General features: G+C 35.9%; 1 protein-coding gene and 1 long non-coding RNA gene across 5 annotated transcripts in view; both read left to right on the top strand.

The window, feature by feature from the left end:
* Window positions 1-26,263, top strand: part of grid2 (glutamate receptor, ionotropic, delta 2) — a 469,599-nt gene that overhangs the window by 159,114 nt on the left and 284,222 nt on the right. The window lies entirely within an intron of this gene.
* LOC310732917 lies at window positions 10,654-22,207 on the top strand. The gene is made up of 3 exons (XR_014535584.1): window positions 10,654-15,999; window positions 16,572-18,496; window positions 19,103-22,207. It is a non-coding gene; the product is annotated as an uncharacterized lncRNA (long non-coding RNA).

Genomic DNA, 26,263 nt, shown 5'->3' with positions numbered 1-26,263 from the left:
AAAAAATGGTTGTTTAAAGCTGCTAGAACATTACTGAAGCTATGTTGTCTCATTAAACCATTAAACATACAATGTAGCTGTATATCTATAAGTAGTTATGACATTGCTTGTTTATGATTTCAAAATTGTAGTCACTAGAAAAATTTGTTGAAATATAAAAAACTTTATAGATATGCTGTTATTTGAATGTAATCCACTTTAATATCGATAAAGGCAAATTGCTCTTTATTAACAGAAATAAATGCTTGAAAAGTAATCCATGGCACTCTTCTTTTTATTTGCATCATATCTTATATAGTATATTGTCACTTCCGCCATCGTGTTTTATTCTTTATTTAAAATCTGCTAATGCTCAACGGGTCGGGACTGTTTTGCCAGCAAAACAGGGACCAACACAATATTAGGCAGGTGGTCATAATGTTATGCCTGATGTGTAAATATTCAGGTTGCACAGTTCAACCCATTATGGTCGGTAATAGACATAGAGTCAGGTAATATCTTTTTTGACGTTTGATGTCTCTGTTTCCATTGTTTCATATTAATTACACAAAGTATTTCCTTCTAAAGCAAAGGCATCGTTCAGCTATCGGGTATGAGGATCGGAAGATAAGGCCTAGCACTAGTGACATGCATATCTGTCCTCATAAAATATGAAGCAGTACTCCTGCACTCTATTACACTCGTTTGTCTGAGCACATCAAATTGTCAGAGATTAGCCGTTTCACTGAAGCATTTTTCAATTCTAGCCAATTACCTCAAGGTTAAAGAGACTGTACAGCATTGCATAATAGAAATGTAGCTGGTGTATGATGTATGCTGTGTATGTGTCACAACAGCAGCTGTGCACATTTAACAGAAAGTCCAGAACTAGCTAAGAGCAAACAAAAAAATGCACCACAACAGATAGTCATACAAAGTGCTTTGATTAATTGGACTGAAAGATTTATTAACATAGCTGCATGCCCTTTCTAAACTATTTGATGCTGTTATCGCCATTCTCGTTTATTTCCCATAGATAGGATTTATTCTATATTGTAAGCCATTTTTATCTTCATAGCCAGCACATTTATAGAAAGAGCTGTTTCTGGTCTGCAAGGATAAAGTCACTGCTGATGGTGGTATGGAGGCCTGATACCGTGTGACTAACATCGCTGATGAGCTGTCTGAAAGGAAAGCTTCCGTGCCTGCAGATGTGGCGTTACCATGGGGATGAGACCTTGGAGCTCAGGATAGGCTAAAGCCACGCTTATCCTTCCTTTTCTTTTAAATTGCAAGGCCATGCATAGATCTGATGGTAAAAGAGCATGCGTTGTGGAGTATATTGTGAAAAAAAGAACCAAAATTGATCTCCCTATCCATCATCTCTGTAACTCAACTGAGGCCTTAGTGTGCCCTTAGTTACGACTTGTTACTGTATCCTGTGTATTTTCAATGGAATGGAATGGACATGTTAATGAGCAGAAATCGTGCATTTTTATGTTGCAGTCAAAGTTTACTAGTGAGGAATTTAAGAAGACTGATCATGCTGTTATAAAAATGAAGCACAGTTGGGTTATTTGTATTTTTCTTATACAGTATGCCACAGCAAATTTACCACATTACGGGAGAAAAAGATACTTAAACGATACATGAACAGTAGAATAAGGCCTAGTACAGTCTCATACTTCATGTTTAATTTGTAAAGAAAAGTCTTTAAATAGCTGGCAGGGGTGTGTGTGTGTGTGTGTGTGTGTGTGTGTGTGTGTGTGTGTGTGTGTGTGTGTGTGTGTGTGTGTGTGTGTGTGTGTGTAATTAAGTAGAGGTGTGTCTATTTAGATGCTGGGTAACCAAGCTCTACTGCTATAAAAAAAAAATATTCCTCCTGACCAATCAGATATGAGAATTCAGTGCCAACAATTAACAGTAAAGAAGAAGCCTCATTGGTTTTGGGTTTGGTTACTGCTCCTCTGCCCTGTTCTCTACCCTGCTCATTCTTTTCTTGCTCTGTTTCAAGAAAATGTCATGCATCATAAATAGACCATAATTGGCTTGCTTCTGATCATAAATCCCTGCTCCCCCATTTTCCTTTATTCTCCCAGAGCACAAACAATATACCTTTATTATATTTGCAGATACACTCCATGCTCTATCAAGGCACTCAGTACCCACTTTGATTTGACTTTGTGAATCTTTTCAGCTCGAGTGGTCACAGCAAAAGAAAAGCCTTTCTCATTTACTATATTATTGGTACGATTAGTCTACATAATAAAAGATTGTGTACACTAACTCTTTGCAATTCTGTAAATATATGCTAACAAATGTTCATTTAGTCCCTCATTTCATGCATATATCCTTGTTTGATTATTGAAAGTGACTGGAAAAAATGAGTTATTACGGCAATTAGCATAAATAATTTATTGTAAGTGTACTGCAGCATGAAGAATGTTTTTGTTTCTTTGTAGGTTAAGCTTTGTCCCCACTTAGATCCTTAGATACATCAACTTGAATAATAGGTCAGCGATGCCAAAATGAGAGGAAGAAAGGCACCTTTGGCTGTTGCCACAGTTAGAAATGAGGTCTGCTTCATACTGACCATGATTCTTCGGGATGAGTCGACATTTTGGAAGGTTTGCATGATCACGTAACATTTGCATAACAATTGAGATTTCACTCACTCATTAATATTTTAGAATATTTGATTTGCTACAGCACAAATCAGAATGAGACTGTCTATGCAAATTGTTCTAAATACATTGTCAGGAATGATTTTGCAATGTAATGCCTCTGGCCATAAATAGCAAGAAAAGATAATGGCCAGGATGCACCAGAGAAATTTTCATTTTCATTGCATATATAAGGAGCAAAACGTAACTAAGCTGCAGGAGAGCGTGGAATTCATAGAAAACCACGTAGATGGACAATTTATTTGGATGAAGTTGAAAAAAATGAGTCTAATCACAATATTGACACACATTATATTCAGAGTTGACAAGCTTTAGAGTTGGTACTGTAAGGAACCCTGGACCAATGCTTTTTTGCCCCTTAAAATTTACATTATATTAATACATTTAGATTACAGATTGTGAATGAACTCTGTGTGTGTGTATGTGTATGTATATATATATATATATATATATATATATATATATATATATATATATATATATATATATATATATATATATATATCCTTAACTAGCCAATCTGCATTTGAGGCTGGATTTTTCTCCCTGGGCTTCTGTTTTTTCCTCTGGGAGCTCCATGTTGCTCCCCAGTACAAAGAGAAGCATTGTAACTTGATTGGTATTTATAGATTGTCTGTAGTGTGTGAGCTTCTGAGTGATTGCGTCATGCAATGGGTTGACATCCTCTCAAGGGTGTCCCACACCTTGTGCCCTGAATTCCCTAGGAAATGGCTACAGATTCCCCCAAGAACCTGTGTAGGATACACACTATAAAAACTAGATGGATGGATGTTTTCTGTCAAAACAAAACCTCATTCAAGTGATTGATTGGACATCATTCATCAGCACGATGCATGATTAGGTGGATTGTAAAATGCCCCCTGCCAGATAAAGAATCATCTATCTACATCATAGTCCACAGATCTTGCATGGCCCCCTGATAATATTATGCAGTGGAAACATTTTTCTTCCAGGTTTTTCTTTAGAGTTCTGTGTTCTTTTCCCTATGAGAATCCAATTCTTCTACATACTGACAAGAAGCTAAATGGGATTTTATGCCTGACCTTACATTGCAGATATATTTATCACAGGTCAGCAGCATCTTTTAGAAACAGTGCTGTGCAGCCGTCATTTCAGTATGTGAAACAAGCAGATCCCTACAAAGTTTTTTTCTTTTTTTTCTTTCTGCTTTGATATTTCAACTCTGTTTCTTTTCCATGCTGGAATCACAAATTTTTGATCATATAATGATATTTTGAAACTGACAGAGGCATTGAGGCTTGAAAATTGTTTCATAGGGCAGAACAGAGTTGCAGCCAAGAAACAACAGCCGGGATGATTTTTTTTCTTGTTTTGATGGTGTGGGGGGTAGAGGCGGGAGTCATTATGAGTAGATAAAACAATTATAACTGCAAACAGGCGGCATGGTGGCACAGCGGGTAATGTTTCCACCTCAAAGAGCCACAGTTCCCAGCTTAATCATATGTGGAGTTTTTATACATGCTCTCCCTGTGTCTTCTGGGTTTTCCTCTGGGTTCTTCCTGGGGTATTCCCTACTCCCAGAAACATGACACTATGTATTTCGGCTGTGCTACATTGCCCCTAGGTTGGAATGAGAATATGTGTGTGCATGATGTGCTGTGATGGCCTGGAGATTTGGACACATATGCTTGATCTACTAGCTAGATAGTAGCTAGTAGCTAGATCTCTGTATTACCTCCATATTAAATTCAGCCTCAATTGAATATATTTGCTGCAATTATTCACCTTTGTTTACATCAGTGGCAGGTGATGCATTCTACACCTAGGCCTTCAGTGGTGTCCCAGTTGAATCAATCCACCTCTTAATAATATCACTTTGAAGCCCCAGCTATAGAAAGCATCAATATTATAGAGAAATGCAATATAACAGAGCACTGCATCACAGGCAGGTATCTCATACAGTGAGAATAAGTGACATTACTAAAGCAAGAAATCCAATGACAGAGGTGGCAAAAGTACACACATCCTTAACTTAAGTAGAAGTACAGATACACATGTTTTAAAATACTCGGGTAAAAGTTCTGTATTTCTGTATTCGGTAGAAGTACTGAATATACTTATTTACTCAAGTTAAATTAAAGAAGTTTGGGCTCTGACATGTACTTAAGTAAAATGTAGCCATTAGTACTACCTGTTTTAGTGTCACCCTGGTAACTGGACGTCACATCCTAATAATATCAGGACTGTTAATCGATTAAAATATTTAATCGCAACTTAATCGCACATTTCTTTCTGTTCTAAATGTACCATATATGAATGCGTCATGTTAAAGTAATTATGGTGGTTTAAATAAACGTAAATCATCAGGACACCAAACGGAACCTTTGCCATGTTTCCACACGGACAGATAATGAAGTGATACCAGAGCAACTGTACCTCTTCTAACTTTTATATATATATTTTTTTTTATATATTAATATACCGATTACATGATCATAAAATATTTGGTCCCGATGTTTATGTAAAATACATTGTGAGGTTTCTATACATATATTTATTATATCTGTGAGGCAAGTATTCACTGAGATCCAGGTTGTTTTATTTATGTGTTTGTGAAAGGCAATGACAGAGATGGCAGAGACTTCATTTTACTTCATTTTACAAAAGCAAAGCATTTTTTTTTTATACAAATAAAAGAAGACATTTTACAGATTCGAATAATGTATTGCTCTTATCTGTATGATCAAAAAAGAGAGTAATTTAAGTTCGTTTCGCCATTATAAGGAAAAAAACCCCACAAAACGCCCGCCACGTTTGTCGCCTCCCAGAGGGTTAATTGTGTGAATCATGGCGGATTTTGGTGTTCATTTGAGACTTCAATAGAACAAATGTTTACTGATTAAAAATATTTTATTTTTATTTGTTTATTTATTTAATATCTGAGTAAAGAAAGGACATCGTGAATGAATGTATGTTGCGCTAAAGGTTTTAATTTTGACATTTCACCAAATAGATTTAAACTAAAGTAGAGCCTGTTTTTAAAATGTAAGATGATATTTCTGTAAAAATGAAATGAAAGTAAAAAGTCAGACAAATAAATAGTGAAGTAAAGTACTAATACCAGAAAAATCGACTGATGTACAGTATTTGTACTTTGTTACTTCCCTCCTCTGCCTAATGAACACAATAGAAGTCTCCTTTTACTGCAGCCACAGCTTAGTGTCCACAGTGCCCAGAATTGGCACCAACAAATATAACCTACTATAAATTCAGTGTATGTAAATTTTAAAGAAACTTAATTTAGAAGTATGAACAATGTGTGGCAATTGTTTGTCATTAGCAGACCCCAGGCAGTCAGTGGCAGAGCCAGGAATTTTTCATAGTGGTGGCCAGGCATGGGCCAGTAGTTACTCTGGGGTCGTTCAGAAAATGGTATGCAAAACAACATGACTCTCAGACAACCTTAAAATTATTTTTAAAAGTATTGTAGGAGCCCAAATCACAATGATGTACAGGATAATGTTATTGCTATGTAATTGCTGTAACATTTATATTTATATAATATAATATTTATGGTAATATTATTTATATAATAGCTCACTATAGAAAAAATATTTGTCCTTTTGTTTTATATAAACAAAAGTATGTTATGCCAAAACAAAAAATTTTTAAAAAGACGCAGCAACCCCTTTATTATATGTTATTATTATTATATTAGTTCTGAAATGTAAATTGATTTACAATGTCATTACAATTTGTCATTGTTTGTCCCGAAAAGTTTTAAAACTTCCAAAAAATCTATTAGAATTTGTAGTAATTTCTTTATTTACAAAAAAAAAAAGAGTTTTTTTGCTTGTATGCATGCACATTTTGATTTGCACAGTTGCTGACTTTTAATTTCTTTAAAGAACCTTTTTATTTTTGTGCTTTGATTTTATAATATTAGCTATTCATTTGCATGCAATTCAAACATTGCTGAGGAGCGTGTAGACAGAAACACCAGATGGATGTTGCTTAGGTATGCAAGGGGCAACTGCTTCTGTCTGTGTCCTAATGTAAGCTACCTGCATTTCTGAGTGCCTGTGCAAACGACTGCTGAGCGCATTAGGGCCCTTTTAATAATGAGTCCACATCTAAAATGTCATTAAAATTATTTCACCATACCAGTTAGAATTTATAGTTTCAAGGCAATGTTTCCTTTAGGCCAAGGACATATGTGTATTATATATTTATGCAGCCCAGATTCCATCTACAGCCAACTGCATGTAGCCCACAAATTTATTACTGACTTATGACCAAGCAGGCATTATGCAAATGTACAGACCAACTAAAATGCACTCTGTAAGTACGAACAGCTGCTAAATGTAAAGAAGGAAGTAAGCAGCTATTCATTTAGAGTGCACACTTTTATGCCCTCCAGGTATCTTAGTTTCCAGGATGGTAGTGTAACAGTGTAATTTGACTTGCATGGACATTAGATACAGCAAAACAAGTTGAGGTTAGCATGGTTAAAAGCGATCCAGCGATTAACATGCTGCTGCTATAATTTCAAGCAGATACAATTGCAAAGAATCTAGCACTAAAGATGCACATAATCATTGCGTATAATTTCTTTTCCTTGAAAAGGAACATGAACCCCATCATTGCAAGCAAAATTTACTAACTGTGCTATTAACACCCTGTGTATACTGTAGATACTCGTACCGCATTTTAATGATGTTTACTCAAAGACCTCCTTGGGCTAGGGCTACCACTTTGTGAAACAGGGTGAATAAAGTGCTGCTTACGTGCCAAACATGAATTAGCGTAATTTGGACCCATGAAAAAAAAAAAATTCTGCACATGGCTCATTTTGAAAGCTAAATAACATCAATGTTAAGGATAAAACTAGTGCTTTATTTGCTTGGTAAACGAAATGGCTTGAAGAGAAAATTGCTTGAAAAATAAATAGTGCTTTTGACCCCTGAATGGTTTATAAGGGCTTCATTCAAAAACCAGGACATCATAAGAAGCCGAGAGCACAAACTCTTCATGGTTGGAAATTCTGAAATGTGCTGAAAGCAAATAATGAGAAAAGTGAGAAAGTAATAAGAGAAAGTAATGAATGAAAATGTAATAATGAAATCACAAAACATTCACTGCTACACAATTCAAATACTAGATGGATAAATTGAATAATACAAAATTAGTAATGAATACATAATTCATAAAATATAAATACATAAAACATATTGTACCGGAAACATCTCTTCCTATGTTATTCTACACTGGAAATTATTATTTTAATATTAATTTCTTTTGAGATGTTTCTATAGTTTCTATATGTTTCTATAGTTACTGTATGTATGTATATATATATATATATATATATATATATATATATATATATATATATATATATATATATATATATATATATATATATATATATGAGCCTAGTATTAGCCTGTGGCATTTGAAAGAACTCCACATGAGGAACATAAACTGAATTAGTGACTTAATCACCTGTCTAACCATAAACTTTCCATTTCATTTTAAATGATCAGAGAGTAAACCTTACCTATAAGAGCAGAAAACTGCCAAGTGTCATAAAACATACCAGAAGCCGCCATGTACTGAATATAATTCATTAAAGTGCTAGGCATTTAATTACTCATCAAGGCTGCAAATCACTAGCAAAACATGCTTCCAACACTTTTGCCCAGAATATACCTGTCAGAAGACAAGCAAGTTAACAACAATCAACTTGCTTTATTACCTGGTTAATTCGGCAACTTTTTTTGAGGGTAAGCCACTTCTGTTGTTCTTTTGTTCTCACAATAATGATCCCATAAGAGTTGACAGGAGAGAGAATAATGGCCAAAGCCTGGATGCTGAAGGCATTAGTCTGAGTCAGTATTGTCCTTGTTAGCTAATGGCTGTTTGGGCTGGTGCTAATGAGCTATCTAGCATTGTGGCCAGTGCAAGCGTTTCGTTGAGCGTAGCAGGAACGTTTTCAGAGCTGTAGGTTATATGACCTCTTAGGTTTCAATGACCTTACACTGTTAATGAAGAGGTGCACTTTTTCATGGCAGTGCTTCAGACTTATTGTCATTCTCATTAAGTAAAAAAAAGTACAACAATTATTAAACAATAAAGTGGAAAACTGTAACAGAAGGGTAAACCGGAGACTGGTATGAGTATCCTTTCTCCTTTCATCTAATGTTAAACAACCATGAGTAGCAGCAAGGCATATCCATAGCTGAATTTGCACAGCATCCAGGTTACACTGTCGCACCAATTTGGCCACTGCGCACCAAAAATTTGCTTTTAATTAACCTGCACTTAGAAAGATTAAAATGCAGGAGCATGACTGGCACCCATGCTGTGAGATTATTGACAGTGGGTCAGATAACCCTTGTGCAGCATTTCCTCATATTTATCTAGCTGTCAGCAGAAATGTCTTAATATTCTAAACAGTTAAGGCTTCCACCAAGACAGTATCACTCACAGCACTAGATGCACTTTCGTCAAGTCACTTTTAGTAACAGCTCCCAATTTTACACACTGTTTAAACCATGCAAGAGATAGCGTATATGCCACAGAGATTTATCTCTTGGAAAACAGAGGTCTTTTAGATTTCCTGCATCTCTATGGCAACATTATTGATTTCTTCCTGTTTCAACTTGAAAGTGCACCTTTGGCGCTGTCTGACAGTGATCGATACTTGACCTTACAATTTAGCATTTAACATTATGCTTCATTGGATAGGATTGCCTTTACATTCTTCGCAAAGTGAGGGAAAGAAAGAGAGAGAGAAATTTGAAGAAAGAAAGAGAGGGAGAGAAAGGAGCTTGAAATCTACACTGCTTCCAAATGTTCAATGACAGCTTAAAAAATGAGTGCACAAAGAATAAGGCTGTGGCTTTGGCGGATGTCCTGTCATTCTGGCAGTCATCATCTCATGGCACACCCTTTAAGGACAATTAACAGCTTGACAGAAAACACTGCGCAAAGAACATCTGTTTGACGCCGACTGGCCAAGCCTTTTTTATTGCCAACACTTTACTGAAATGGACAGCAAATAAAAAACAACAACAACTAACATTTCAAGACTTCAACACTTCTTCTGGCAAAGCATAATCTTTCCCAATGCATCTTCCTTTTTATTATTTATCTATGTTGCATATTTGACATATTATATTAATGTAATTCCACCCATTGCATTTATGGCAAATAAGTGTTGGCTATATGTTTGTCAAAGGTTTCTGATCTTCACACAAAGCTCTGATCGCTGTTACTGTATGTAATTATATTTTAGTTTCTGCCTTATGCATAATATATTTTGTATGCCTAGCTGACGATAAGCACTTTGCCTGGCTATTTACAGCTCAGTAAACAATATTTTACACGAATGAAAGTGTTTTAATTTAAGAAATATCTTACTGATAATAATATAAAAAAAGGCCCTAATGTCGAGACTTGTGGTCGGTCTACACTGTCAATGAATGCAATGGATGCTTCCTGTGCAGTTCCTGATTTACAGTTAAATATTTAAGGTGTTTTATTTGTCACATATATAGTTATATGCAGAAGACAATGTGCAGTAAACTATAAAGATTCTCTCGGCAAGGTTCTCTAGGAAAAACAGTACTGCTTCTACACACTTACACTATATTGCCAAAAGGTTGTGGGCGTATCAGTCTGACTGTCTGACTCGCATGCATTTTTCATAAATGTGTCTTATTCCAAATTTAGTTCCTCTTTGCTGATATAATAATCTCCACTCTTCTGTAAAGGCTTTTCGTTTTTTTTATTCTGGAGCGTGGTCATTTTGGTTTTGTGCTTATTCAGCCGTTAAATCATTAGTGAGGTAAAGACTCTGATATCAAGCGAGAAAACCTGGGGTGCAATCAGCATTCTGGTTGATCCATAAGATGTTCATTGGGGTTGTAGTCAGGGCTCTGTGCAGGATTCTACTCGTGTTCTTCTGTCTTTATGTTCCTCGCTTTGTGCACAAAGCTTTTTTTTTTTTTTCAGTGAAGAGAAATTGCAGTTTTGCACTATACAAAAATTACTGTGTGCTTCTAATTTGTGCCAACAGTTTGAAACATTAATGGGTAAAGTTTTCACAAAGTTTTGGCCATATAGTAAAAAAACAAAAAAAAGATAATATTAATATTTGGGTGCTGCACCCTCAAACCCAGGAGTACATTTAAAAAGCATGGCATAGCTGCAGAAATGTGTTCACCTTGAAAATTTGTGTACATTTATAAGATAATTAATTCATATTTATGCGTACATCTTTTAGGATCTTGATGTTTCTTCAAGTAAAATTGCTATTAGCTTTCTTTTCAATGAGAAATTTCTTCAGCTCTTTATCTCAAACAGCATGGTTGGTATTCATTGGATCTACCATCAACAACATGTTTTCCTAACATATATTTAGCATATTTGATTAAACTATGAACTAATGTGTTCGACTGAATTGAACATTTGCTTCAATACCAAGCGAAATCCATGAATCAATGTCCGTGTCAAATGCTATCTTGGAGTGTTTACGAAGATGAAGCTCCATTTCAGTTTCTCTTATTGTGCTGCAATTGCACATGCTCGAGTACATCCTGCTTTTAAGCATGAGCACACACAAACCCGTATGCTTTTTTAATACTAGTTTTTAAGCTTTATTCATAATCCCGAAGCCTTATATGGTGAGCTTAATAGCACATGCTGCTATGATGCACTTATTAAGCTTGATCTTTTAAGTGGATTGCTGTTATTGGAACTTTGTATATGTGACCTTTTCCTAAGTGGGCATATGTGATCCGATGCCTCAGCATTCTCCAAGAGGTAGGAGGAGAATCATTCAATCACACTGGATTTACCTTCACTTCAATAAGGTCACAATCATATTTTTATATCATTTGTAAATAGATTATCTCTTCTCATGTATAGTATATTGCCATTGCTATATATTTGGAGAATGGATAAATTGGTTTTTCCTGCATACTGAGGCGATACGGCTGCAGATACATCATTGTTCATAGGCATGCTATCATTCCTGTGCACATAAGTGTACTATAAGGCACATACACACACACACACACACACACACACACACACACACACACACACACACACACACACACACACACGTACACTGTATTGTAGCTCCCTTCACCTTTCTGGTAGGTGGGTGTGAGTTAGTTGTGTAACATCTAGCATTCTTTATCCAGATTCAACTATACATACACATTACTTCCATGCAATATTGATCATTTTCAACATACAAAGTCAATTTCTGTGGAAGAGAAAAGGGCTGTGCTTAAAGGTCCATCTTGCTTTGACAAATGTAGCAGACATTATTCAGAGTGACATTTTGAATAACTCAGTGAATGGATTCGGGTACACCACCTAGGAAGAGGAGATCTGTTTATTTCTTCTAGATAAAAACAAACATGTAGCACAAGCAGACATGATTAAGGTCCAGATATGATTAAAGTTATTTGTGTGTTTTCAAGGTATTTAAGGTGACAAATGATAAATGCTACAGAAAGCATAAAACAGGGCATAATGTTTAAATCTCTTTCCATCTCATTCTCTTTCTCCATCTTGTTTACTCCATCCCACTCCTATTCTATCTCAGTCAGATTTATTGATATTTTTAGCACACCACATGCCAATGGATGAAAAAGAAACACAGTTCCTTCAGGACACTACCTTGCGACGTGTAGTAGACACTGACAATGAGTAAAAGACAACAGGAAAAAAACGGACAATAACTGCAGATGCTAATACCATAAGGTACACAGAATCAAATAAAATTAAACAAAGACAGGGTGTTCAGAAATGTGATTGTTTGCTGGAGCAAACTGTTCTTAAGTGTAAAAGTTCTCCATGAATATGTCGTAGAATCTTCCGGGAGGGAAGGTGCTTAAATCATTGGATGAATGAGAGGAGGTATTTCATATGAAGGTTGTGTTCTTTACAAACCTTGTGCAATTGACAAAAAATGATGGCACCAGTTTCAATACCTTACTACTTTATTTTAATACATTATGTGTACCTGCATTTGTACACATCATTTTTGTATATGTGGAGTAAGAGTGATTACTTACCCCTTAGGTGTAAACAATGATTTTAAGCTCCATATAAAATATATCATGTAATACACTTTTGGGAAAATGAGTTATGACCTTTCTATTTGATTAAATACTCTAAACATCAGTTTGTAAGAAGCACCGTGGTACAGCAAGGTTTCCTCTGCTCAGGACCCACTGTTACCCTAGCCTGAAAAAAGGAATGTTACTGAAGATAAATAGCTAAATGACTTTCATAGCGAATTAGTATTAATAAAATTGAAATTTCACAGTTAGCAATTCAATTCTTACAGACGTTGTTTGTGTATTTATTTTTCTAAGGTCTGCATAGTTTTCTGTAAAGGATGATGCAAGCCTTTTGCCCTTTTATTCTGCATTTTGGGAATCACCTGCATTAACCTGCCTCAACAAATTAATTTCATGCAGTCTTCCCTTGGATATTGACATTTATGGTAATAAACTAAAGTCTTGGAGTTTATTCCAACCCTCAAATGGGAAAATCAACCAAGTGTGTTACTTTGCTCTCTTTAGAACTACAACAGTAGTACACTTTGTTGAATAGACACTATAGGGTGGTTTTTAGGCATATAAAAACAAGGACGGTTTTTCTTTAACGTTAATATTCTTTTGTTTGCATTGTACTACAGTTGTTTTGCATTAAACTGACATCTTAAAATGGTTGATTTTAAATGTATAAATAATTGCTTTATTATTAGCTTTAATTAAATATATACACTACTATGGGCTACATAAAATTAAAACTTCTGTCTGTTCTAAACTTCAGCAAGGATTTGATGACTCGATGGTTTTCTGCTCTATAGTGCTTTATGTTATTTTTTTTTATGAGCCAATAGTTTTATTTGCCATTTAAAGTTCATCTATCATGGCAGACTAGTTCTAAAATGCCTCACATCTTGACTTTCGTTTTGTTGTGGCTTATTTTTATGTTTACACATCTCATACTAATTATTTTGCTTTCTTCCTCTCTTTTCTCTCTTTCATGCTCCACTACTGCTGCATCATGATTTTTGCTATCAAGGTAAGACAGCTAATGGCATTTAAAAATATGATTATATTGTTTGGATGCAGGGCATTAAACCCATGATATAGAGCTACAACTCCAGAACTACTGCCACCTAAACACTATTTAAAAGGAACATTATGCGCATTAGTACTTACTGTACCAGTCCTCCACCAAAACCACATGCCCATAAATTCTAATTAGTATAATTATAATATATTCTCTCACAAACATTTTTGCCTTAACATTATTTTAAAATTGCAAACATTGTCTCAGTTTCCAGGAGCTTTCATTGCCTTTGACCAAACATAAGGCTGCACACAAGTTTGCAATTCATCATAGTGAGAAACTCAAGGTTGCACAGTTTAGTTCATTATTGGGTTTTGTATAAAAATCTCTTATTAAATGCAACCTCTGTAGCAAAAAATTTGCTGATTAAAAAACCCATTCTTTCTTTTGAGGCTTTAAAGGTGCAAAATTGTAAGTTGTCCCCTGGCTGCAACAAATTTCACCCAACCAGAAAATGTTTTAGTAATTTTGTAGGAATCAAGTTAACTCAGTGACTGTAATGCATGAATGTGCAAAAGCCTATATGAAAACCCTTTTAACAGGACAAAAACTATGCTCATGAAAATGATACAAATAAGATGTGCAGTATATTTTTTTAAATCAGTGGTTTGCTTTACTTTAACGTCAATAGTCCAAAATTGTTAATAGTCTAAAATAAAACAGTTATCTAAAAAAAAGGAAAGAAAATGAACATCTTTTATTTATTGAATTGGTGATCTGTAAAGTCCATTCTATGAACAGGGCAGCATGTTTTTTTCAGGAAAAGTGCCAATATTCCTAGGGTTGATTGTAAAAAAAAAAGTTTTCTCTTCTGTAGTTGTTAAACTACCTGACAGTCTTCTTATGAGCATGCCAGCAGATGGCTGATGCATTTTGGCTGCCAAAAAGTTGCTGAATTAGCAGGGTTTTGAGCTGGACAGGTATCCCTGAAGCCTGAAATCATCTGGGAGCAAAATTTGCACTTGGACAAGTTTCTGTTGTACTTGGCATTGCCACCACAGCAGTCTCTGACATCACACATGCTCAGATATTACATCCTAGCACTAGCTGAGTTGTATCAATGTATGTTGGTACATACAGTAGCAGTGGATTCCTTTCCTCTAGGTCTTTCAAAGTCATTTTGTGAAATATCTTAGATATCCTGCCCTTCCTTCTAATAGCAATAATGTTCATAACATTTCTTATCCTGTAAATATTCCGGTATTTGTTGCAAGTGCATCATTAATGATTTGTTGTTATTTATTTCCTTAAAATCAATTAAAAAAGATTATAAAACCTTATTCAGCAAAATCATCTGAGCAATAGGCTGCAAAAACAGAGACCCTTTAAACTGTGTTGAGCCTTCACGATGACACATACTACAATGAAGCCCTCGTGCTCTTTGCGGACTCAAGTAATCAAACAAGTGGCCTTTCATAAGATAAGCCAAGGGACAACAAGAACCTGTGAGTCATCAGTGTGTGCTGGTGTGTATGCTGCATCAGGCCCAAGTGTGGAGAAAGACCTGACAACCTATTTAGCTTCAACACCAGTCGATACAGTTATTTTTATCTGTATTTTCATGACACATGGGACAGCGGGAGTTGCATCTTGGCATGCTTGATACATTCTTTGATTATATCTCTAGAATAGCTGCTTACACCTTATCTATATTTTTCTCTTGTGCCTGTACAATTGCATAAGCCTCCCTTTTAAAAAATATACACAGCTATAAGACTTATCAAATTGAATCCCAGTAATCTTAGACGGTAAAAAAAATGCCCTGAATATAGTCAAATGTATTTTGTATTTCTTGTTATAATGTTACAGTAAACCACATAGGAGATTGCTAAACCTATTTCCAGACATTATTACTTGTTTCAGGCCTTTAGAAACCTTAGTTGATTGGCAGGTTTTGCTTGTTTGTTTATTTTTAAATAATATATAAATGCTACATGATCTGCCATTAGAACAAGACAATTTCAAGCATGAAATGAATACAAATGGCTTAAAATGGGTTCAGTAATCTTTTTTTGGTTTATTATAAGATTATATCAGAAAATAAGAGATCAGTTTGAATGTAGAATCTAGACATTTATATTTTCCAATATGTCATTTATTTTGCATAATTTGTGTTCGAATACAGAAATGCAATGAAATATTGCACAAAATTACATTACTTCTACGTACTTCAGTATCAAGTCAAGTCAAGTCAAGTTTATTTGTATAGCGCTTTTCACAACAGACATTATCTCAAAGCAGCTTTACAGAAAACAACAGTGAAGGTGAATGGTGTGCGTTTGTCCCTGATGAGCAGCCGTGGTGACAGTGGCAAGGAAAAACTCCCTTAGATGATATGAGGAAGAAACCTTGAGAGGAACCAGACTCAAAGGGGAACCCATCCTCATATGGGTGACATCAAGAGTTTGGTCATAAATCTTTCAACAATACAGAACAATTTGTGATCATCATAGATCCAGCATCAGCTTCTCCATGCCAGGGCCTTTAAACACTCGGCATCTACTTCTCCATGATCATCCATAGGTCCATAATCTTCACGAGGTGGGACGTGACTGGAGCTGGCCAAACCTCAGGATGCCTCGGGATGGGGAGAGAAAGAGAAGCAGTGGAGAGGAATTAGCGTAGCTGCTGTTCATGATATTAACAGCACAAGTTGATAATGTGCATGTAATCATATATTCTGGAGCACAAGGTTGTGATGTGATGTGTGTGATGTGTGTTATGTGTAGGCTTTGCTAAAAAGATATGTTATCACAGTAAAGGTAACATGTGGCAAAAGCAGAATGTGTAGAATCACTCAGATCAACCATTATAATGAAGGGAAAAAAAATATTTTCACTGAAGCATAGTTGTTGGTGCCAGACAAACCAGTCTCTAGAGTTTACACAGAATTGTGCACAGAAAAATATCAGTAAGTGGCAATACTATGGGGGAAAATGGCTTGTTGATGAGAGAGGTCAGAGGAGAATGACCAGACTTGTCTGAGCTGACAGGACAGCTACAGTTACTCAAGTGATCACTTTTTACAACTGTGTTGAGCAGAAAAACATTTCAAAATCCACTTCATGTCAAACACTAAGGGTAGATGGGATACAACACTGGGAGATCACAACAGGTTCTACTCTTGTCAACCTAAAACATTAATCTGAGGCTTGCCAGTTGATTGGAAAACTGTCACTTGGTCTAGTGAATCTTGATTTCTTTTGCAGCGTACAGGGGTATGGGTGGTAGGGTCAGTGACCTTACCTGCCTCATGTCAACATTTCATGCTGCTGCTGGTGGTGTAACGGTGTGTGGAATGTTTTCTGGCATGTCTGATATGAATCCAGTAGAGCACCTTTGGGATGTGGTAGAACAGGAGATTCACAGCATGAATGTGCAGCTCACAAATCAGCAACAATTATATGATGCAATTATGTCACCATGGACCAGTATCTCATAGGAATGTTTCTAACGCCTTATGCAATCCGTGGCACAAAGAATTGAGCCTGTTCTTGAGTGCAAAGGAACATTCCTACCTTGTTTTAGTATGATGTTTGCAATAATGTTAGTTTGTAATAAAGTGGCCTTTGAGTTTATATACAGTGTTTAAGCCACCAGCAGACAATGGTAACAGTTTTCTGATCCTCGAACATGATTTTTTTAATCACAATGACTCTCATATGGCAAATGTCAGTTAACATGACTAGACAGATTGACAATTCATTGCTGCTTAATTATGCACTGTTTGAAAGAATCCACATAATCACTAACTGCTGTGCAGCTACTTAGTGCTCATATTCTTCAACAATGCTAGCTGCTGAGCATCCGCTCCCTGTTGGAAGTGTAGATTTTTTTGACTGGATTTAAAAGGCAGGCTAGCATAATGTGTAACCATGGCTCTGCTTTGAATGAACAATGCAGCTTCTAAATACATTTAGCATTTTTTTCTTGCTCCAAAACAGACTACATTCTAAGACCCCTTTGTTGATTAAGAGCTAGCAAGGTCATGTTGTCTTTCATTTAAATCCCACAACGCTACTAGTGAATACTGTCGCTGACATTCTCCAAATAATGAGAGTGTGAGAGAGACTAGATTTGAATGCAAATTGGAACCTGGCTTTATTTTCCTCAATTTTGGAAACATGATTGATTTTGCTTTTTTAATTATGTTTATGCAAACTAGGCTGCTGCCATGTGTTGCTTGTGCTCGGGTCACTATAGGTAATATTAGTTGTGCTATGTGCACATAGTGAGTATTTAATCTGGAAAATGTGAAAATTGGTATCCAGACTTCAGATCTAACTACAGATTTATACACTATTTTAACAGTTGCATGGGGTGGAGCTTGCCAGCGAAGAGATACATTTCAGCAAAATTCTTGAGTGATATCGGCTCGAACGAGGAGCAGTATCAAGTACAGTAGTGCCACAGTCTGCCAATTTTTTTTAACCACAGTGCTTAACCCTGAAACACTTTTTGGGCAAAATATACGTTGCAAAATCCAATTAAGTCAACTTCTTTTTTTTTATTAAAAAAATTGAGTGTCTGCCAGTAAAAGAGATTTTTATAACGACATAAATTCTCTCATAGATTTCCCATTGATATTAAAATTAATTAAATTAAACTTTTATTTATGTAGCGCTTTTTACAATGGACATTATTTTAAAGCACCTGTTATTTTAAGCTGCACCTGTCTATAAGCCGCAGGCTTACACTAATGAACTTTGCACAGGCTTTAACAAAAGACACGTTACACACGGTGTAACGGGTGAAATATGTTGCGTATCCTTTAGGAGCATAGCGATATTTTGGGAATAGGCTGCCACTGCATTTTTTCAGTATTACTGCATGTGTTCAAGACGAGGATTATGTCCTTATTATTTTCTGATGCTCATTTCTAAGTTTCTTTAACTAACCCGTAACACTGTTGCCAAGAAAAATAAAAAAGCACGAGTTTTGGAAACCTGTCTGTGCTTATATGATTTCTGCTGCAACTGGAGTTAGCGAGCTTTCACTTAACCCTGACTCAACGTGTTACAACGGCTTGTATCGAAACAGTAGCCCACCAAGAAAGTCATTGTTCACTGTCTTCCTCCTTCCTTTCACAACTATTTCTTTTAGGAGTTTATCTTTTGGCATCGTCGTGCGTTTAAAAATCACCCGGTAAAAGCTTTCTCCTGAAGCCGTGCAGCTCAGAACACAGGTGAGGTCCTTTTTTACGTTTCCGTTCGGAAATTTCATTGGTCTAATGTTATGGGGTTCAGTTTTTTGGCTTAAAGTTTGTGAAACCGGTAAAAATAAAACAGGAAAAATTCAGAAATTAGCCGCTTCGTTGTTTAAGCCGCGGGGTTCAAAACGTAGGAAAAAAGCAGTCTGAAAAATACGGTATATAAGTTAAAATGAGATGGCAGTTAATGAAAATACACAAAGTATAAAGCTAAGAAAATTAATTTTGGCTTTGGCATTGGCTTTTTTAAAATTATTTTTATTTTAAGAAATGGCTTCTGGTGAATGCACAAAATTTTCAATGAGAGATTCAGAAATAATATTGAATCATATCAGATTTCATTGTATCTCTGAATTCACTATAATTGTTTAAACTCAAATCAAAAACTTTTCTTCTAAACCTAATATTCCAAAAATCATGACAGCATGCCTATTTATTAATAAGAGGGAATGCTTTGGTTGGCTGGTATCTTCTAATTTACCTTTTGAACAAACGTCATCTGAAGAGACAGATTTTGTTGCCAGGCCTGGGATCCTTGAGGAACATGGCATTTGCATATCCTTTGTATATAGATAAAAGTGCCTGTAATTGCTTTTGAGGTGACTTTTCCTACCATCTGTTACTCATTAATGAGACCAGTTATAATGAATGTTTTGTGAAAAATAAAATGAAAAAAAAAATTTCAGTGTGTGTGTACAAATAAAAATCCTGCCTAATGTCAATGAGCAAGGATGATACTAAATGTGTAGTTCATCCAAGCATTAAGATCCGGTCTTCCCAGGTGTTGGGCATCTGAGTGTGGACTATTTGGCTGCTTGTTTCTGGCTCTGATGTTGCTTGTCAGACGGATCCAGATGTGTACCAAGTATATGTGCATTTCCCTTGCTGGGCATCATGGCAATCTGCAAGCTCAGTTACTTGGCAACAAGTTACTTGGAGGTTGAGATACCAAGATCTCCTGTGAGTTGTAGATGGAGGAAACTTCATGACCTGAGGAGAAGGAATTCAACTACAGCACATTTAGCATGGCCAGGCCATCTGTGTCTTTGACCCATCTGTGCCTGGCTAGTCTCAGGGAAGCTGTAATATATGACTTGGCCTTAACCAACATCGAAAACAATATGTGAATGAGAAACATGAGGGAGGTTTCTCCAGACCAGCTAACCTTTACTCATTCTGTGTAGGAGCTCCATATTTTAATATTTGCTACATTATCACAAAAAAAAAAAAAAAAAAAAAAAACAGCATATAAGCCAATTCAAATGTGAATATTGATTTAGTAGTTGCGTACATTAAATGGCTAGCTAAAGGTCTCACAATTTTTATTTTTTTGCATGGAAGAATGAATAAAGGCTTTAGGTTTGAAATGTGGTGTTTTCCAGTTAACAGCTAACAGTGTACAGTGCTAGAGACTAAACACAGTATTTTATTTTTGCAGACAAGAAAACTATATAAGCGATAGAATATATATCATATTTTAAAAAATAAAGAAGCAAATAATGGCACAGGAGGTATCAAGGGTCATACTGATGAATGCTTGCTCAATTGGTTGTTAAAATCATTTTTTAATATTATATCAGATAATATCAGCTTTTTATTATTTGCCATTTTGGTTTAGGCCCATGTATTTGCTCATGAGTGTAGTTCCTGCTCTGCCTTTGGAGATACTTGTTCTGTGTGCCTATTGATATTGCATGAGCAATATTGAGCTGAATTAAAAGCCCCACTCTCCTTAGTATGCTTTGCTTGCTGGTTCAAATCACCTCCTTTCCCTGCTCTCTCACAGAGTGCTGAAATTGTTGACGGGACACTGATGTTAGATGGTACAGTCTGTTCACTAAAAGGAATTGTGCGCTAAAAGGAATATGTTTTCCAAAAAACCTGCTAAATAAGAATACATGTTTTTTTGTAAGCTAAAGCTTTTTGGCAACAAAGCTTAGTAAATGGTTGAGACATGAATCTTATCTAATAGCTTCAGGGAGCCTAATAAATGATTTTGATATGTATAGCCTTTTATCTTAAAGGTTCAATATTATTTTCAAGCATTTTTGTATTATTTCTGATGGGGGCAAAACATATTTTAAGCCTTTTTAGTCTAAATATGATGCTTATAATAATAAATAATAATAATACATTTATTTGTACACTGTCTTTTTCTTCCCTCCATCTCACAGCCAATTTTCACTGTAAGCCCCTAGTAATGTTCAATGCTCATTAATATTCATTAGATATCTAATACCTTTTTCAATGAACAGAAAAGCATTTTGCATATCAATACAACCAGATGTAACCTTTTGTTTCAAATTAATAGGAAATTATTCATTATTTAATGTCTGGCAAAAACCCAAAAGACATATTGGATACCTGCATTTTCCTGACCTATGTGTGTTCTCACTGCTGTCCAGAAAGAAATATGTTGAGTGTGAGTGTGGGCAGTTTGAAAAGCAGTTGTAGAATTGACAAATAAAATTACTCAGCATTTATGGGAAGTTTTGTGCTCTGGGAGGAAAAAAGGTAAACATTTATTAAATTTTTTTTTTTTTTGCTGCTTTGCAATAATATGGCACATTTATTTCCAGTGGGTGTTTTGAGTCCATGTCATCGCTCTCAGGTGCTGGGTGTATCATCCCAAATCATGCCACCAGAGCAGCTTTCTGGCTGAAAAGACATGGTGTTGTGGCTCAGGCTTGACCCTTTTTAAAAAGTTATATATTGTTGGATGTTATTTTACTTTCATTTAAGGATCACACACATCGAGTTATTATAAAAATATATAAATTAAGTTTGTAACATTAAATGATGTACAGATTTCCCAGATATCCGCAGTATTCCTGCAATGAATAATACTAGAACTAGAAAGAGGAAAAAGCTATTTCAAATCATATAGTTCCCTTAGTATTGCAAGGGGGCCCTAATTTGTACTCGGTGTTATGAAATGAAGTCTAGATATCTACAAAAGACAATCTGTTAATTCAAAATGAAAGCCAGAGAACATTGTGCAAAACAGGTATTATTACCAAGTTGCCTTAATCACGAGAATAGTATTTTTTTGGGTACCAACTCTCAAACCATGGCAACAAGCAATAACCTTGTTTGAAAACGTGGTTATTATTTTATGGATTCATACCATTCTGATTTAAAAAAAAAGGAAGACAATTAAAACAAAACAACAGCAATTAAAAAAGAACAAGATAATAATATAACAGATGGATGAATGTCTTCAGCCCACACCTGCTTAAGGACCCAAAACCAGTAGCAGACAAAATGCCCAAAGTGTGTGTCAGGCTCAATGAGTGCAGGCAGCCAGGTGAATTCTTCCATTTAACACTGATGTACATGGAGAGGAGGAGTCCACAGGGGCCAGCCCATAATAATCCACCTGCCTGACAAATTACCTGTGACAAGAAGCAGGAATGAGAGACATGGTTAGGGAGCGGCAGAGAGGTGAGAAAAGAGAGGGGGGGAGGGAGAGAGAGAGAGAGAGAGAGAGAGAGAGAGAGAGAGAGAGAGAGAGAGAGAGATCATTTGTTCATTTTACTTTTACAAAACTTACTTAATATACTTAACATACTTTACATTATAAATCACTGATTCTGCATTTAGTTCTGTTTTACATTCCTGTAAGCAATGGTAAAATAATTTCAGTTTCAGGAGCGTAATAAATATGGCATTTTCTGAAGGTCACATCAACAGCCCTTATTTTATATATATTTCTGCATTGCGATTACTCAGAACATCAAAGGTCAGAGTTCTCCTTAACAGAAACTGTTCATTATCTTCAATTTTAAAAAAGCATTTTTTTACTTTAACTCAAACAGAAATCTATCATTAGAAAACATCTACCTTTTTATACACCAACCAGGCATAATATTAGGACAATATAACATCATGACTCGTGAGTAAATAATACTGATTATCTCTTCATCATGGCACCTGTTAGTGGGTTCGATATGTTGGTCAGAAAGTGAAAATTTTGTCCTTAAAGTTAATGTTTTAGAAGCAGGAATAATAGCCAAGCATAAGGATTTGAGCGAGTTTGACAAGGGCTAAATTGTGATGGCTGCATCTCCAAAACTGCAGCTCTTGTGGGGTGTCCAGTCTGCAGTGATCATTTTCTATCAAAAGTGGTCAAACAGACGAGCTACTGTAGCTCAAATTGCTGAAAGGTTAATGCTGTTAATGCTTGATGGGTCAGGACTGTATTATCTGTCCAGAGACACAGCACACCACTAGGGTATGACACAATTATCCAGTCTCAATAATGATTAGCTTTGTTGCTATTTTCCTGCAAATATGCCTCTTTTTCACTGGAACATTGTGTAGGATCCCAGCCTTTTCTTAATACTACAGTAGCTTTCTACAAATGTATAACTAAAAGGTTATAAAAGGTTTATAGAGGTTTATAACAATTTCTAGCCAAATGTAACACACAAACGCTCCACCGTGGCTCCCAGTTTGACAACAGTGTAGTGTGTGAAGTGTTTCCATGTTTCCTGTTAAAGTCTATTTCAACCTTGAGACTGTTATCTAATCTAGTCATGAGCGTTATTTAAATGCACTATTTTTACTTAAAAGCATTCCTATAGGCTATACAAAGAAACACATATAATATGACTAAGTAGAAAAACATTTTGAAGAGGTACATACATAAACAGACTTTTGGGGCACCCTATACTACAGTAGCATCAACTACTGGATGTTAAAGGACAACCAACCAACCACTTTCCTATAAAAAAAACCCTTTCAAATCATTACCATTTACTTTCAAGATTAATGCATAATCCTAAAGGTTTCTCTTTGTCCATCCTTAAACTTAAAGAATGGAGGTGATGTTGCAATAACAATTTTTTGGGGTTTTACAAAATGATTCTATATATTCTCTTCAGAATTTGACTCAGCTTTAGCTTTCAATCAGACATTTTCTGTTCTGCTGCCATTTTAAAAAACTGCATACAATTAACTAAGAACTAAGAGCTATTTGTTTTAAGAATGCTTTGTGCATTGTATATCTGAGGAGCTAACACTCAGGACTGAGAGCTGTTAAGCTAAAGCACCCTTATGCCCACACACACACACACACACACACACACACACACACACACACACACACACACACACACACACACACACACACACACACACACACACACACACACACACAAACACACACACACACCACACTCACTTATAAACACCAGATGCAATGAATGTATTATGATTAGTGTTTGGTCACTAACAAAATGTGTCTGCGCTAACACCTGCATGCATGCATATGCACCTTATTGCACATCCACCCACCTACACAAATGGATGCATTCAGAGGGACAGACGTAGAAAGAAGACAAATCTTCCTTATTTTTTTTTGTGGTGTTGGGATTTTAACTTAGATGTTTAACATCTTAAACACTGAGCTACCACTTTCCTATGTCTTACAGACACAGAGAAGCTTTCAAATAAATAAAAAGGAATAAATTGTGTGTTCAATCTGAAAACACAAAACCACAAAAACCTTCTCATAAAATAAAGAAAAAAGGAACATAAGTGTCTTTGCAAGGTCAAAGTGGAGGGATGAGCGGCATTCTTCTAAAATATATTTCTTCAGTTATGATATTCTTTATGTGGTAGTGAAAAGTGCTGTTTGATATTTCAGTGCAAAATCTCATAGGCACTTATATGGGTTTCGATTTCAAACCATTCAGTAAATCTATGTACCCTGGGGATTGGGGGCGTGCTCGTCCTCGAAGAGACCACTCCAATTAATAGTTACAGTATGATATATATTTATTTATGTCTGGGAATTTATTTCTTCATGTTATTTCTTTAATTCTGTCACCCATCTAATTTCTTTTGTTTTTGGTTGTATCTATTTGCACATACATATTGCTGTCCCAAAAGTAAAAAGTGGCATTGGCTTATAATAGTTGCTAAACTTATTTATTTGACTAAACACTACCATGCATTTAAGTAACCATGGTAACCAGATTTTCAAGTAAGCAGATTTTATATTCATTATGGCAAAATAAACAGTCATACAATTTTTCTATTTTGCTGTTTAAAATTATTTTTTTCTGATGTCATAAAGAGTATATATTTGTTGCTGTTTTTTGTGTTCATTTTAATTCATGCAGCCTTTTACTGAAGCAGGATATCAGATTGACCAAATGCACCTATACCCTAGCTCCATCCACAGAGCATAAGAGCTGCTATTTATATCAGCGGAATGCTCTTAACCGAGTACAGACCCCGCTGGTGGGCGCCTGGGTAAATAACAACCCTAACTACCAATTTACCGATGATTCAATGTAGCCCACTCTGTAACATTCCCACACTCCCTATAGCCTATGACTAATTCAAGAAGGAAGTTTAACGTTCATGTCTTTACATGTGGTTCAGTGGATAGAACATCATCCAGCAGAGGCAATTTACTGTCTTGGGATATTTCTGATTTGTATTGTGTGACCCTGGGGATGCATTTGCAGGCACAGAGGCTGAAGCAGAGCCCCCTGTGGACCAAACACAGACTTACATACAGAACCAAGAACGAGCAGATACAAACAAACAAGAGCATGTGAGACGTGCGGTTCGTCCCAGAGGATTTCATTTAGAGTAGTATTGATTAAGGTGCTATGACAGTTAATCAGTAGTCAATGCGACTCTCTGCGATCGACCATGCGGACTCAGTTATGCATTGTTAAAAAGGATTCGGCTACAAAGAACACATACAAATAGCGCTATTATTTTTTAATGAATGTGAATTTTGTTTAGTAATGAGCACACAATGTACCTTATCAGAGCTGATGGCAGGTAACCAAAGACAATTCATCACAGTTGCCAGCAGTTTTATAGAGGGGGGGGGGGGGGGGGGGGGTTGGGGGATGATTGTGGAATTGTAGGTGTCTATTATTTACTCCCCCAGCTTATTTTCATTAGCCTTGCCTTTGTACCCCACCTCTCTGCCATTCTGCAATCTTCATGATGCATGCTCTTTGATGCAAGCTTTTGGGTCCTTATTCTGTTTATATGTTTGTGAACAATTGTAATACATTTAATAATTGTGGGACAGTCTGTAAAATACAAAATGTCAAGAGCCAAGATAGAACTCATTATTCTTCCAAAATACTGAGGTTGATATTAAAGTTTTGATATTACCACAGGTTAACCACCCCATTATAAGATATCGATCATTAGAAAATGCTTATGCAGGTGGCGAAACAAGAGACTGTGTTTGACGTTCTGTATA

This window comes from Silurus aristotelis (genome assembly GCF_946808225.1).
Source record: "Silurus aristotelis genome assembly, chromosome: 11".
Taxonomy (NCBI): domain Eukaryota; kingdom Metazoa; phylum Chordata; class Actinopteri; order Siluriformes; family Siluridae; genus Silurus; species Silurus aristotelis.
The sequence above is the reverse complement of the archived record's forward strand: the minus strand, read 5'-3'. Positions and strand labels throughout refer to the sequence as shown.